At 36.9% G+C, this 16947-nt stretch overlaps 1 long non-coding RNA gene across 2 annotated transcripts; it reads left to right on the top strand.

Annotated features, from left to right (window-relative positions):
• Positions 1 to 11447: 11447 nt before the first annotated feature.
• On the top strand, positions 11448 to 16378 carry LOC107779357 (uncharacterized). 2 transcript variants are annotated; one of them, XR_012704560.1, is made up of 4 exons: positions 11448 to 12048; positions 14603 to 14690; positions 14883 to 14919; positions 16072 to 16378. It is a non-coding gene; the product is annotated as an uncharacterized LOC107779357 (long non-coding RNA). The 2 variants fall into 2 exon arrangements; XR_001646602.2 differs by having other exon boundaries at positions 14883 to 16378.
• The last annotated feature ends 569 nt before the right edge of the window (positions 16379 to 16947 follow it).

Raw genomic sequence — 16947 nt, 5'->3', positions numbered from 1 at the left:
TGCTACTGCATGTATTTATATTTGTCTCACTAAAATTATGCCTATAAGTTCTAACATCAACTCTTAAAAATTAGATACCATGCCTATAGGAATTAAAATCAGAAATTATGCCTATATAATAAAAATAAATTTAGTTACACGAATCAGTCTAATTCATGTTAGTTCACTATGAAATTGGCTTAATCAACTATCCAATTCTTTAATTGAGTTTTTAAAACACTGCCTTAATTCACTACTGCTAGAAAGCATGCCTATAGGATCTCTCTCCATTGTCCCCTTACTATGTTCTTCTTGCTTTGTGTAAGTCCTCTTTTTGAGTCAGTTTGGTTAGAAAAAGTGAGAAATGAATTCTAAATTTGCTACCAACTTTCCAATTCCACAAAGCGAAGTTTGGCTAGCACCTCAAATTGTCATAAGTCGGGAAAGAGAAGTATGCACATTGAGTTGGCGTAATTGATGTGCTTTAGGATTCATGTGAAATGTAAAGGTTTGGTATATGTCAATTCATAATGCATCAAATAGAGGGATTTGCGCTTGAACCGATCAGAGGTATTCTCTATGATAAGAATTGATAGAAAAATGGTTAGTCAATAACAGGCAAGGTCTTCCAGGTTGAAATCAAAGTTATCATGGCAAGTGAAGGAATAATCGCCCTCAAAACAATCATTGATTGCATCACAAAAAGTTTTATAATAATTTTCATGGCTTAATTTTATCATTTGAATTTGTACTGAGTTTCAATTGTTGCAAAAATAGCCACATTTGTATTCTTAGGACGCAATTGCAATTATAGCCTATGCATGCATTATTACATTATTTTACCAGAAAATTGCCTTTATATTTTTTAAATATTAAGTAATTATTTTAAAATATTTCCAAGCATGAAAATCATTTTTTATAACCTATTAGTTATTTTTAAAAATTATTTTATCAAATAAATGAGTATTTAATAAATATCCCTCTTGTTTTCGGATTTAGCCTATTAAATCAGCCCAATTTTGCTCCCCCCAGTCCCAATTCAATTAAACTAGGCCCAAAAACTACCCAGCCCAAACTTGGAGACTCCTACCCGACCCAAAACCTCATCAAATCGTGGTCGTTGATCCTTTAGATCAACGGTCCACATTAAGCCTTTCCTTTTTTATTCTTAATGACCCCTAATCCTAAATCATTTCCTCCATACAGTCGCCCTCAAATGCCCTCCTCTCTAGTTCTCTAACCCTAATCGTCGCCACCCAAAACCAGTCTTAGTCCCTTTGATTCCTACATGATCTATGGCTTCTCGTGGCTGTACGAGGCCTCTACTTATCTCCTATTTACTCTGGTTGCTCGATTGTGTGGTTTTGTGGAAGGACCTCAAAGAGATCTGGTCCATATCTCGTTTAAAACTCTTCAAAAGTCTGTCTATGGTCTGTGAGTGATTTCTATCAAAGTTTCACGGCTCAAATCTTTGATTCAAAGGCCAAATACTCTTTACCCTTTCTCTTTTCTTCAAAACTTAGCATTTGGACTTGAATCCATCTAGATCCTTGTGGATCTGGAGTGATTTGAGTTCGTCATTGCTTTTTCCTTAAGGCTCCTTTATTTCTTTACTGATTAATCCATTTTTGAACATTTTGTTATATTAGGGTTTGTTTTTCTTGTTGTTTGTCGGTCAAACCTCTGGGTATCTGAAGTATTTTCAAACTTCCATGGCTATTCTTTTAGTTTTTTACTTCTCTACTACTAACCGGTTTTAAACAATATGCCACATCAGGTTTTGATTTTTATGATTTCTGTTGTTCGAATCTCTGTGTGTTGACGTGCTTTCAAGTTTTCCATGGCCTTTTTCCTTATTTAAGTGTTTTCAAATTAGGGTTTTTTGAATTATTTTCCGTCTAATTTCTCTATGTGCCTAAAAAGTTTACTCAACCTATTTTGTTTATGGGAATTGATATGTTCTTTCTAGAATTTCTAAGTGATTTGCTCTGTTAAAAGATTTGTGTGCACGATTGTTGATTATTTTCATGTTTATGACCTTAATTAGTCGTTCTTGCTTTATTTGATTCTTACATGATTCTTTCCTTAATTAAACCCTTGATTATTTTATTCTGATGTTCTTTATTTGGTTTGATTTGAACTCCTTTCCTTAATAAGGCCTCTGATTCTTTACTTCTTTACTCAGTCTGATTTGAACCTCTTGCCTTAACTGGTTCCTATCGTTACCGTTAGCTAATTGCCCTTAATTAAGGGGAAGAATATGCTGAACTTCTTTGTGTGATTGATTCTGAGATTCCATAATTGTTGTTTATTGATTACTTTGCCTTATTTGCTCTACTCTTAAACAACTATATAAACTCTCTTATTTAACTTCTTACACACGAACATTAGTTCATCAATACTCTTACACTTAAAAAGCTCTCTATTCTTTCTCCTACTTGTGATCTTCATTAGTGTTGCCGGTTGTAAGCCAAGGCTGGAAATTGCACAACACCTGTCTTACATCTTGTGTTGTCTTTCCCTAACTAGTATGCCTCTAATTAAATTTTAGAACCTAAACCCTATGTGTTTCTTTACTACCTTAGTCTATTAGTCCTGAGTTCATTCCTGCTCTTGTTTACTGTCTACCTAGCATACCTAATACACCTTGTTCAATATGTGACTAGTATGCCTTAACTTACTTGCTTGTCTACTATTTATCTAACAGGCCTAATACTGCTTGGTTCCATATATGATTAGCATGTCTAAATTATGATGGCCTGTCTATTGTTTACCTAGCATGTTTAAATCTTGTTGCTCAACATGCCTACACTATGTCTACTTGTTGATATTTGCCTAGACTATCCATTTAAGTTCTTGCCCATTCTGTTTTGCTCATGTTAAGTGACCTAGTCCCTCAGGTAACTCTAGTTGTGTTACCGGTTCTATCCAGTGTTCATGTATTTTCAATGTGTCTTTACTGTGATCCTTGCTCTATGTCTCAATGACCTACCTTATATTTGACCTATTAGTTTTTGCAGAACCCTATGAGAATTCAATGTACCCTATTTTTTATATTCTCCACTATACACTAAGGTGTATTCTATGTGTCCCCAGCCCCTCTCTCCTTGTGTGGAAGCTGTTTGCCAAAGTGTTTTCTGAAGTTGTTTGTTCTGTGACTTGTGTTCTGATTTCAAAATGTTTTTCATGCTCTTCTAACTACTGTTTTACCAAACTAGTACTGGTTTTTAGAAAATCATTTCACTCCTAAGACCCTTCTATATACTGTTCATCAAAACCTTTTTTAAAATTATACACTATCACTCATTTTTAGGTTATTAAGTCCTACCCCTCTGGTATGTGTACAACTTAGAGATCCTTGAGATCTCTCTAAACTCTAGCATATCAGGGTTGGCTCTTCCACACTACACATAATCAGTCTTTATTTGAGAAAGTCTGGGTGTAAGCACTGCCCAGGATCCTTGAGGTCCTTAGAAAACTCTGACACCCCTGGACACAAATGTGGCAATGAATCTATGGAATTTGAGACTAGTGAAGGCTTGGTGTGCCAGGATTTGCTTTGGGCCTACTTCAGGCTCCCTATAGCTTAATGTATATTCTACATATATAATTTTTTATTCAATCATTGGTCTGTCATAATTAATTGTAAACGAATATTGGGGTGACTAGTGAAAAAGGAGGGTAGCTGTATGGTACTGTGGGTAAAGACTGGGTAGAAAACATGTTTCTAGGTCTTGCATTGTGTATATCTATGTTAGAAATCATGTTCTAGGACTACTATATGTATTTGCATTCAAACCATGCCAAACTTGTGCACTAGATATCCTGATTTAGTACATGCACATTTATCGCTTCAGCATACTGCCTATCATGTACCATTATTCCAACTTTTGATTTGTGCATAAGTACTATTGTATAGAGATCCTGCCATTAGGTCAATAATCCCATTCTAAATAAAAATAGTCATCCCATGTATGCATTAGATACCTTGCTTTAAGAAATTTGTTTGCATTTTTATTGAACATGTTTATTTCGACTAAATAAATAGTTAGCTATAAAAAGGGTTAAATAGTCTCACACATAGACACCATGTCTTAAAATACAAATAAAATGCCTATTATTATCTGTGTCATTTAGGATGGCATTCTTATAGTTTGAACCATTTCTTAAACTATTAATCATCTCCTATAATTGTGATTGCAAATAATCCCCCCGCCTAGGCAAGCCTTGCGTTACCAGTATCTATATATATATAAAATGGAAACTATGTTTGATTGTGTCAACCTGCTCAAGCTTAATAGGCTATAAAACCAATAGGCAAAACTGGTTAGGTTTCTGCCACTTTCCTTATGCATATCATGTATCTGTAACATTCACCTAGATATCATGTTCTTAGGATTTCTGAACTTCTTTCAAAAATTTGTGTTCTAGATGTGCTGTTTGATTGCCTGTATACATGCGGAGGTATATATGAGCCTTCTAACTGCTGGTCCCTATTTGCTTGTCGTGCATGTTATTTTCCTGTCGCCTAGATTTTTACCTTTAAAAACCTTAGGTTGTCTAGAACTGTCCTGATTTAGAGGTCCCAAATTCCTCCAAGACCATAAGGAAGGGATGGGTAGCAGCACGTTTAGAGGTCGTTATTTAAACTCACTCATATAACCACTAATGGGAGGGTAATGGGTAGTAAAAGGATATGATGACCTGCACACTAATGCAACGCGTAGCCCCTCTCATTGAGGAGTGATTACCGGGCATTGTATGGGTATGATCATGTAGGCTAATCAACTTAGGACTTCCCTTTCCCAATTCCCATATGTGTTTAAATTCTCTAAACTTCCATACATATACATGTGTAAGCAATCACAAACCTCTTTATCTTCATTATCTGAACTTCCTTGATTATATATGTATTTAGATGGGGAAAGCTACTTTGTCTGGAAATACTTGCTTACTTGTTAATTGACTAATTCACATAGTTTAATTTCGGCTGGGACCCACCGTTGTGGACCGCGAGGGGTGCCTAACACCTTCCCCATAAGGTCATTTCGAGCCCTTACCCTAATATCCTGTAATGCAAACTAGTTACATGAATTAATCTCTTTAGGTTCCCTAATGCACCATAATCCGATAGGTGGAGACTCTTCAAATACCCAATTCCCAAAAGGAAATGAGTTATTCCCCCGTGAATGTCGAAACCCGAACTTCCCTGCAAAAGGGGAAAAAAGGGGTGCGACAGTAAGTTCGGGGGAAGTAAGAGAAATAGAAAAATTGTTGTTGAGCCCCGCCATTGACAAGATCTTGTGAGCGTTCCTGCTCAATTCTTTTAGCCTCAACATTGACCCCATGAGCATTCCCATACTCCAGATAACCCTCCACAATGCTACTTCTCTCCACAGAATCCCCAAAGTTATACCTCGTCTTCCCAGTACTTTATCCACAATGCACCGTCATATGCTCTACGTCCACAAGACCTGCAATGGCCTGCACCACCTCCACAAATGTCTACCCACCTCTACAAGCATATCAACCACCTACCTGCAAGAGGTTCCAACCGAGGCCAGAGTAGAAAATGAAAAGGCAGTAGCAAAGAGAAAAGTTTTTCACTCCTATTGGATAATCATATGCTAGTCTATTCCAAAGCTTGAGGCAATTGGACATGTTGAAGCTATTTCAAATAAAAATTTCGAACCCCCTTCCAAAATATTTTTCTTATTCTCAAAGGTGCGTATATTGCTCTAATGCCCTGGAGCACGGCATATAAAAGTGTTGGTATCTGAAAAGAGTAGTCCAGAAGATTATTGATGCAGGTGACATTACCGTGCAAAATCCAGATATAGAGGATACTAGCCAAAGTTCATTAGCTGTTCATAATTAGACGCATATGGTGGGCATGATTTGTGTTGAAAAGGAATATGAGAACTCATCTGAGTTCCTTGAAGGGCCACTTACCGTAAAGTTTTCAGCCCTATCAGTCTCAGTTCCAAAAGTTGATCGTAAGAACAAGTCGGCAAAAGGGACCCAAAAGCTATTTGTTGAGGTCAATGTGATTGAAATTGGTAATGGTTTTGGTAATATTGATGTGGAACTTAGTGGCTAAGATGTCGAGCTTGGTAATTGGAAAGACGCTCCTGTCTTGGCTAGCCGGGGAGGAGTCTTGGTGGTTTATTTTGTTTTCATCTTTGTTGTCCGGGTTATTTTAGGGTTGTAATCCGGATATGGTCTTGTGACTCGATCCCTTCTATCCTTTTATTTTGCCTAATTCGTTTAGTCGTATTAACTCGTCTAGTGTTATATAGGATTGTTCCAGGGTTGTAACCCAATTTTATTTTGCTTGTTTTTGTTGTTCAAATCCTTTCACCTTTTGTCTAATGCAATCTCCAGTTTTATGTTATTTCTAATCACTTTTTGTTTAGTTCTCTTTTCCCTTTATAGTTTTTTGCATGCTGACTCTAGTGACATGACATGCACGCATAATTCTCAGTCTGGTCTTGAATGTTAGTCTAATCATGAAGCAATGAAATAATTTTTGAAGATGACATGGACATTTGAGAGATATAAGTAAAGATTTGGACATTCTGATATCATTTAAAGCCCGAATTTTGTGAAACTGGGAGGATAGTTTGGGAAATTAGTAGTACTACAATAATTTGTCATAAGAGAGCGTGTCCCAGGAAATTTGAAGCAAGCAACATTGAATTTAAGTGTATCTCAAGTAACAAGTTAAAGCCAAGGGAGTTTGTCCCAAACTGATAGAGGGTATCCATTGTGAAGAATAAATCACCTAACGAGAGTTCTATACTCGACAAGGCACTAAAGAAAAGTGGAAGGCATATTAGTGATATCAATGCCAAAGTTGCAAAAGAAATGTTGTTCATGATCTTCAATCTTCATCCTCAAGTTGCAAGTGTTATACTTACATTTTCAGAGATTGGGAGGCCCTCTTTCAGCTACCCAAACACTTTAAACCATTCAGTACCCCTTTTGATTCTATGCTAATTTCTTTGACTTCCCCTCTTTTAGAATCAAGTTAGAGTCATAGAAAAAAGGAAGAGAAAAAAGTTCATGTCCCTATAGGTTTGTTTACAAAGTTCATTCCAAAAGAAAAAGAAAAAAGAAAAAAAGAGATAAAGTGAAAAAGGAAAATGAAAAAGAAAAGAAAAAGAAAAGAAAAAGATAAATAGCAACAACAAAAGTATTCCTTAGAACTACGTTCGATCTAATTCTTGTCACCACAAGATATGTACGCAGCCTGACGGTTCGGTTGAACCAAATAAAATATTTCATAATCCCACGAAGTCGAGAGGGCGACAGTTTTTTTAGAAATTCCACCTCAAAAAAATAAAAAAACAAAAAAAGAGAGAATCAAATTCTCGTGTTTTAGCAATTGGGGAAAAGTTTTAAATATGATTCCAAAAGTTGTAAATAAATTAACCTTGTTGTCTTAGTTATTTTGAGCCTTTATGATATCCTTTCTTTCTAACCCTGTCCAAAAAGCCACATTACAGTCCAAAAAAGACCTTTCAGATAATCTTTGAGAGTGTCGAGTTAGACATGCCGGGAACATATGATATTTTTACCATGGTTAATGCCTTGTCATCTACAGAATAAGACGAAAAGAACAAAATGAGAGGGTCGTATTGGTAAAAACCCTTACGGGCACCATAAGGCGATGGTGAGTTGAGAGAAAGAACAATAATGGGAGAGGCTTGATGTTGAAAATCCTTTGGGGAACCACAAGTCGAATAAGGATTGTGAGTCTAATAGAACCATTGGATTATTAGAGTCCAGTTCGAAGGGTTGAAGGTATGGCAATAATGGAAAATTATACTTACTAGACAAATTAGGCCGCCTAATCCAAAATGCATGTCATGATCATTGGAGTTGGTGTCCATATCTGATAAGTTTTACATTGTAATTTTCTTGTCTGATATTATCTCTCTCCATTGTCCCCTTACTATGTTCTTCTTGCTTTGTGTAAGTCCTCTTTTTGAGTCAGTTTGGTCAGAAAAGGTGAGAAATGAATTCTAAATTTGCAACCAACTTTCCAATTCCACAAAGCGGAGTTTGACTAGCACCTCAAATTGGCATAAGTCTGGAAAGCGAAGTATGCACATTGAGTTGGCGTCAATTGACGTGCTTTAGGATTCATGTGAAATGTAAAGGTTTGGTATATGTCAATTCATAATGCATCAAATAGAGGGATTTGGGCTTGAACCAATCAGAGGTGTTCTCTATGATAAGAATTGATAGAAAAATGGTTAGTCAATAACAGGCAAGGTCTTCCAGGTTGAAATCAAACTTATCATGGCAAGTGAAGGAACAATCGCCCTCAAAGTCATGGCCACAAACCAACCACCATGTTTAAACTCAGAAGTTTTCTTTCTTTGAAACAGGGGCGAAGATTATGTCCAAATCAAAGCTGGGAAGCTTGAATTTCTCAAGTGTCGTGCCAAGTTTTGTCAACACAAAGGCTATTTGAGAAGGTTTTTACTTGCTATGCATTCCCCTAGTTGAGAAATCATTACCTCCCAATAATTTTACTTATTTGAGAATACCATTACCTCCTAGGCATTCACTCTAGTTGAGAAGAATCATACCTCCCAGGCATTCCCTCTAGTCGAGAAGAATCTTTAGTTTTCCTTAAGTTCAGGGGTCCCGCCTGTAGAATGGAGTCAATTTTAGTTTTCTTAAGTTATTAATCATTAGCATTCCTTATGTTCAGGGGTCTCGCCTGAAAAATAGGGTGGTCAGGTTTAGTTTCTTTATGTCATTAATCTTTAGTTTTCCTTAATTTCAGAGGTCCCACCTGGAAAATAGGTTCAGCTTTTAATTTTCTTAAATTGTTAATCTTTACTTTTTCTTAAATTCAGGGGTCCCGCTTGGAGAATATGGTCAGTTTTTAGTTTTATTAAGTTATCAATCTTTAGTTCTTCGTAAGTTGAGGGGTCCCGCATGGAGAATAGGGTCAGTTTTAATTTTCTTAAGTTGTTAGTCTTTATTTTTCCTCTAGTTCAGAGGTCACGCCTAGAGAATAGGGTCAATTTTTTGTTTAGTCAAGCTCAGTTTATAGTTTTCCTTAAGCTTAATCTCACAGGAGACGCACATCCTAGTCGAGTCTTTAGTTTTACTCTCTCATCACATCCTTCATCAATAGCATAGGTGATTTACAATTTTGCAAATAACTCGAGATTTTCCTAGTAAAAACTGGGGCAGAAAAATTTTGTTCGATTATTTTTTGGTGTCTGAGTAGGTTTTACCTCGAGGAACATGGTTCGAGATGACCAAAAGAAAAATTCTCAATCCAGAATAAAAGAAAAGAAAAAGACGTAAACCAAAATATAGAAGCAGATGAAAGATCTGAACTGCTCAAGACATGATTGAAGTCACGTGCACTACATTCCCCGTTTTTTATCAGAAAATGCCGTAAAAGAATGAATTAGTGTCCTCCTGGATAATGTGATGTAGTTTCATGTTTTCAGGACCTTTCTGGATAATGGGATGTAGTTTTAAGTTGTCAAGACCCTCTTGGATAATGGGGTTTTGTTTTACGTTTTTAGGACCTTCATAGATAATGAGATTTAGCGCAAGATTTACCTTTAGGAAATAGAATTTAGCTTCCAAGTTTTCACTTTTAAGACAAGATTTAATTTTAGTTTTCAGGGCACTCCCGGATAATGGGATTTAGCTTTTAAATTCTTAGAGCTCTTTTGGATAACAGGATTCGATTAATACTCACAGATGGTCCCGATACCAAACTGGGGAAGAAAAGTTTCTTTTGTTTTGTCTGTTTTGTTGCGATGGCAGGCGCCCACCTGTAGAACAAGGAAATTCATTTCAAGTTTAAGTTGCAGGCGCCCACCTAAAGAACAAGGGAATTTATTTCAAATTTTAAGTCAGCATCAGGCGCCCACTTGGAGAACAAGAGAATTCATTTCAAATTTAAGCTGCAGGCGCCCACCTCGAGAACAAGGGAATTTATTTCAAATTTTAAGTCAGCATCAGACGCCCACATGGAGAATAAGGAAATTTATTTCAAATTTTAAGTCAGCATCAGGCGCCCACCTGGAGAACAAGGGAATTTATTTCAAATTTTAAGTTAGTATCAGGCGCCCACTTGGAGAACAAGAGAATTCATTTCAAGTTTAAGTTGTAGGCACCCACCTAGAGAACAAGGGAATTCATTTCAAGTTTAAGTTGTAGGCTCCCGCCTGGAGAACAAGGGAATTTATTTCAAGTTTCCAGTAAGTAGAAGGAACCCACCTGGAGAATGGGGGAAGTCATTTCAGAATTCAATTCAAGTTAAAAGTAGTAGAAGCTCGCAGCAAGAATGCGAGTTGTTAGTACAAGATGACCAGCAGAAGTAGTCTCAATCCAGGATAAAAAAAAGTGAAATCCAAATTGCAGAAGTAGAGAAAGATGTGAACTGCTCAAGACATGGCTGAAGTAACGAGCACCACATGCCCCGTTTTGATCCGATGAAGCCATGGAAGAGTAAATCAGCACCTGCAGCTGCCAAGCATCAAGGTTCAAATCAAATTCCGCATGAAGAACCGTTCAATACTCAAGATCAAGCTTCAGAAGACTTATAGATAGGAATCTTGTAACTCATAGCTGACATGTTTAGTTAGTCTTTTTTTTTATGTAATAACAACTGGACCGCGGACCGGAACCTCGACGGAACTACATCTCGATCGGCTCTCCACCTCGGTATACTCAATCACTATTCCTACTTTTGAACTACACGTGACATGATTCCTTAATAGCCAGGGATATGTAGACAGCTCAGATACCAGGGCTCGGTCACATTCTCATTTCTTTTAGTTTTTGGTCTCTCTAAATAAGGGTCGGGTCACAAAACCTGTCTCATCGTTCTTTGTCTGAAAACTCTTAGCGTTCACAGTCAAAGAGGGGAAGTTGTAGACATGTAATTTTTGACCCTCCCCAAGATTATACACATTTTAGCGTAAAATATTTAGTTTAGGTTTAGTATCGCTATTCTAAATAGTTTTGACTCTTTTACTTTATTTTATCACAAAAATAAAAATTACAAAAATATTTTATTTTATTTAGCTAATTAATATTTTATCTAGTTACTTTTAATTTATCTACCTTACATAAAATTTAAAAATACAAAGATAGTTCCACTTTATTTTCAGGAATATTATTTTAATTTTACAATGATTTTTCCATTTTTATCTTTTAGTATGATATTTGAAAAATACCAAAAATTAGGTTTGGTTTAACGGTTAGTTTCATTTTAATAGTTATTTTACTTAAGTAGGATTAATTAATAAATGGTGTAGTATGTTTAGTCTTGTTTTAGAAGAAAGAGTATGAAATTTGAGGCTAATTTTATTTGATCTTAATTGAAGAGGTCCAAAGAGATGGCCCAATTTTAAAGCCCAAACCTTAAGACACACTTCCCCTTCTATTTATACACCCTAACATACATTTTAAACAGAGACATATTAAAAAAACCTAGAAACCCTAGCAAGAAAAGGACATGTCGTTCTTCTTCATTTTGATACACCCATCAGCACCCCCCTTCATCTTCTCCACCCTCAAATCCCTCACCCCTAAAAACCAGCGACAAACCACCCCTACTGCCATCACCATCCATTTCCACCCCTTTATCTTCTTCACCAGCTCACGACCACAACTCCAGCGGCCAGCTCGTTCTTCTCCGACAATCAGCAACCTTCGCTGACCCCCCCCCCCTCCCAACGCCTGAGACAGCAACAAAAACACACACATGAATAGTAATGGGTACAAAACGGACAACTATTAAAAAGAGACTCAGACTTGAGAGTTTTTTATTTGTTTTCTCTGATTTTCAGAACATATACATACAAATAGTCTCTGTTTTGAAGGTTAATTGGGTTGAGCCTAAGCAAAAAAAATGTTTCTTATTTCCTCCTTGCAATTTCGAGTTTCTTGGTTTCAATTTTAGTGTCTGATTGCTGCCTAGTCAAGGTTGTCGTTCGTTGGTTCCGATCCAAGCGACATCCATTATTTCCGGCCAAGATCTCGTTCAGTTGATGATGTTTTGTAATTCAAAGCTTTGAGGTCCATTCTTTCTTCTATCTCACTCTATGTTTGGAATAATTAACGTTTGATCAGTTTCTTGGTTTGTTGTTCTCTACGGTGTTCTATGTTTTAAATGAGCTAAAGCTAATTTGCTATTCCATTATTGTTCCTTCGTGTTCGATTTTTCTGCCGTAGTACTGTGTAAATTATTTGTGGCCCTCTTCGTAGTTAATTTGGTTTGCTGGGTCATTTTGGTACCTTGAGTTCATGACAATTTGATGAATATTTTGAGTCATTTTGTGGAGAATTGAAATGATAATTGGAACGAAAGAGGGATAATGTTCAATGTTGAAAGACTCAGTGGTTTATCCTTGAAAGAACTCTTGGGAACTGTTTCAATGCTGGTGATATTTTATTGTTTCTAAAGGTTGTTATGAATATATTGCTATATTACCATTTGATTTTGTTAGATGTATACCATCTGGCTGAGAGTGGGACGGATAGAGAATGCTAACAAATTGATAAGTTGTAGATATCTCTAGTTTATATTTATTTACAATAATTTCCATATCCTATGGCCTTCACAAATCTCAAATTAGTTTTAAGAAGTAAATATGAACCTTCGTAGTTTGCTATAGGCGCACTATAATAAATCATCATAGCTAGGGGTATGGTTCCCGTGACTTAGTTTTGATACGTAATTTCCAAATCCGGGTGCACATTTCATGTGACCCGGCCACAACTTCTAATAATGTTAATAAATTAAAAATTTTGTAGATCGTGGGTACGGTTCCCGTAACACGATTCGCAATGTGTACAAAACAAACAAGTGTGTAACAATCGTAACTTGTTCCAGAACAATTCCATAAATGTTAAAAGCGATTGAAAAGAATAAAATGCACAATAGGTTTAAAATATGTAATAAATCAGATAATTAGGCCAATTATTAATAGCTGAGCAGTCGTGCTAAAACCACAGAATCTGGGAATGTCTAACACCTTCTCCTGGGTTAACAGAGTTCCTTACTCGGTCTTCTGTGTTCATGGACCATAAAATAGAGTCAATTTCCTCGATTTGGGATTTAAAATAAACCGGTGATTTGGGACACCATAAACTATTCCAAGTTGCGACTCTGAAATTAAATAAATTATCCCATTTTAATTTATGTCACTTTAATTATAAAAACTCTCCTTATAACCCTTTCGGGTAGAAAATGGAGGTATTTGAATTGTATACAAACTGTTGTGAAACCCTTCTCTTCTAATCTTTTAGGAAGTGCACGCTGGTGTGACTTCTTTTCTATTAGTGTCATACCCTAATTTAGAATGAGGATCTGATCAGTTACAAATCCGGATGGCCTTTTTCTTCCCGGTACGTTGCCCCCCTCCGGCTCGAGTTGTCCGCTTGGATAAGCCAGGTCTAGAACAATACACCCAGGATTTAAACCTAGAGTAACATAGCCTCATGTCGGATCCCTAGTAGGAACGCTTGATTGCATCATGTGCATTTGACTTTGGGGACTCAACATAGGGGTTGGGTCCATCTAGGACAGGTGTACCCAAAAATTAAAAGGTTATCCTGATGCATCTTATGTGCTACATGTTGCAATCTTCAAGAGTAAAAGGGGTCATTTGGCGGACCAATAATGGTTGGGGGTAAATGAAAAAAAAAGAGGGTGAGTGTAAAAATGATGCAAGTAGGGCCAATTATATTTTTCTTTCACATTTTTGTTAAGAAAAAAAATGAAAATCCAAAAAGATTTTACACTTTCCCATCATTTTCCAAAAAAAAAAATCAAAAAAAATAGGAAAAAGAAAATTCAAAAGAGTTTACATGTTTCATCATTTTTCAAAAAAAAAAGACAAAAATATATATTTTCTCTAAATTAGTTATTTTTTTAAATTCTCGTCCGTATCCAATCTTCCCGAACTATGCATACCTGATTTTCGTCTTTCGGGGCGTGATACGTAGGCAACTCACATAGGGTCTGGTCTTCCTAGTGAGTCTTAGGTTCTTGGATTCGAGGGTCGTAGCCAAATCTTGCATGTCTAGCCATTTTTGGCCACATCGGTCATTTTGCAAAATAAGGCTTTTTTCGCAGGGTGATTTTGTTTAATTGTCTGAAGAGTCTTGAATCAACAATTAGGTGTCTCTTTACTTTAAGATCTGTCCTTGTCGAATTTGCATGTCTATCGCTCTTGGCCACGTAGGCCGTTTAGTGAAATAGGGCTATTTTCACAAAAGTGGTTTAATTAAACAATGTCTTAGAGTCCTAAGTCCACAACAAGGTGTCCTCTTAGTTTAAGGTCCATTGCATTGAATTTGCATGCTTAGCCATCTTTTTGACCACATAGGCCATTTCTACAAAATGGATCATTTCTACAAAGTAATTTTTCCATGTCTTAGAGGTCACTTTTGTTGAGTTTGCACTTCTAGCCACCTTTTTGCCACATAAGCCATTTTGCAAAAATACTCTCAATCATATCTTACATGTATCCAATAGGAAGTTTTATTATCTCACATAGTGTTCTAAGTCTTTAATTCTATTTGGTATTATTTTTCTCATACAGGTGTGGGTTTACTTATCTTGCAGGTCTGGCATGAGCATGACAGGCACCCAGGACCATCTGGTCAGGACCGTTGCACCTAGGAATTGCTTGAGGAGATTTTTTATGTTTTGAGTATGTTTCTTTTTATGTTGTCTTGTGCTTTATTGCCTTGTTATTTGCGGATGATATAGTCTTGATTGATGAGAAGTTTTATATCTTGCATGTGTCCAATAGGAAGTTTTATTGTCTCACATAGTGTTCTAACTCTTTAATTCTATTTGGTATTATTTTTCTCATACAGGTGTGGGTTTACTTATCTTGCAGGTCTGGCATGAGCATGACAGGCACCCAAGACCATCTGGTTAGGACAGTTGCACCTAGGAGTTGCTTGAGGAGATTTTTTATGTTTTGAGTCTGTTTCTTTTTATGTTGTCTTGTGCTTTATTGCCTTGTTATTTGCGGATGATATAGTCCTAATTGATGAGACGCGAGGTGGCGTTAACAAGAGGCTGGAGGTCTGGAGACATACCCTGGAGTCTAAGGGTTTCGAGTTGAGCAGGACCAAGGCAGAATACTTAGAGTGCAAGTTCATCGGTGTTACCAGGAGGCGGATGGGGATATGAAACTCGATACGCAAGTCATTTCCAAGAGAGAAGTTTTAAGTATCTGGGATCTATAATTCAGAAGGATGGGGAAATAAACGGTGATGTCACGCACCGTATCGGAGCAGGGTGGCTGAAGTGGAGGCTCGCTTCCGGTGTCTTATGTGATAATAATGTGCCATTGAGACTTAAGGGTAAGTTCTACAAGGTAGTGGTTACACCGACTATGTTGTATGAGGCAGAGTGTTGGCCAGTCAAAAATTTTCATGTCTAGCAGATCAAGGTAGCGGAAATGAGGATGTTGAGATGGATGTGTGGGCATACTAGGTTAGATAGAACTAGGAATGAAGTTATTCGAGACATGGTGGGAGTGGCGCCTATGGAGGCAAAGATGTGTGATTCAAGGTTGAGATGGTTCGGGTATGTTAAGAGGATAAGCGCAGATGCCCCTATCAGGAGATGTGAGAGGTTGGCCTTAGGAGGTGAGAGGAGGGGTAGAGGTAGGCCAAAAAAGTCTTGGGAGGAGGTGATCAGGCGGGATATAGTGCTACTTGAACTAACCGAGGACACGATTCTAGATAAAAGGGTGTGGAGGTTGAAGATTAGGGTAGAAGGTTAGTAGGTAGTTGTGCATCTCCCATTGTCTTCTCTAGCTCGATAGTATTAGCGCTAGTACGGTACTCTTTTTTCCTTAGTTTGCTATATTCGCATGTCTCATTTTGTTGTTACTTGCCATTGGTAATTCCATAGTTTGCTAGCAGTACTTCGTTCATATTCTCGTCTGCTGCCTTGGAATTAGTTTTCTAAATATGTTATCTTGCTACTACTTGTTATCAGTACCCCTTTCATATTATCTGTTGTTATCTCCGATTTAGTTTTCTAATTATTATTTTTCTATTACTTGCTACCAGGGCATCTCTCACCTTCTTTAGCCGGGGGTCTATGGAAAGCAGTCTTTCTGCCCTTCTAGGGTAGGGGTAAGGCTGCATACATCCTACCATCCCCAGACCCAACTTGTGGGACCACACTGGGTTGTTGTTGTTATTGTTGTTGTTATGCTTTATCGTCATGTCCAGTAATAATGATTCTTTTAGTTGGTGTAAGAGTTTGTCGTAGTATAGTTGATGTTTATCAAGTCTCTCATTATCGTATCCTATTTTGTATTTCAAAATCATAAAAAAAAGTTGTAAATGAAAATCCAAAAAAAATTATTTTTTAGTTTATTTTGGTCATTACTTTTCCAGAACTATGCTTGATCTGATTCATGAGGGACATGTTACATAGGCAACCTACATAGGGTTCGATCGAATCATTTTTTTTAAGTTAAAAGAAAAAGAAAAAAAGGGGAAAAAAGAAGATGAAATTATGTAATGTGAGAAATGAGAGGAGATAAATGAGTGATAATTAAAAAAAAAAGGAAGGAAAATGAGCAAGCCAAGAAGTGCTAGAAAAGAAAAGAAGAGAAGATTGAAATGAACAAATTGGATGATGTCATATGACCTTCATACCCTCGAGTCATTTTAGAACTGATAACTTTGACTAGGTGCATTGCACATAATGTGAGATTATCTTATGTTAAATGCTCTAACGCTAACGTGATGACTTTATTTTGTTCCTCTTTGTTATCTTCATAAAGAAGAAGGGTGGTTGGTTTGTGTTCTTAGAGTGGTAACTCTTCTCTACAATCTAAAGTCGAACGGCAATGGCAGATGACAACAGAATTGAGTTGGTTGATACTGGTGCCCAAAAGCAATTGATTGAACATGACAATGGGTTGGTTAAAGAGG

Source organism: Nicotiana tabacum, chromosome 21, assembly GCF_000715075.1.
Source record: "Nicotiana tabacum cultivar K326 chromosome 21, ASM71507v2, whole genome shotgun sequence".
Lineage (NCBI taxonomy): Eukaryota > Viridiplantae > Streptophyta > Magnoliopsida > Solanales > Solanaceae > Nicotiana > Nicotiana tabacum.
The sequence above is the reverse complement of the archived record's forward strand: the minus strand, read 5'-3'. Positions and strand labels throughout refer to the sequence as shown.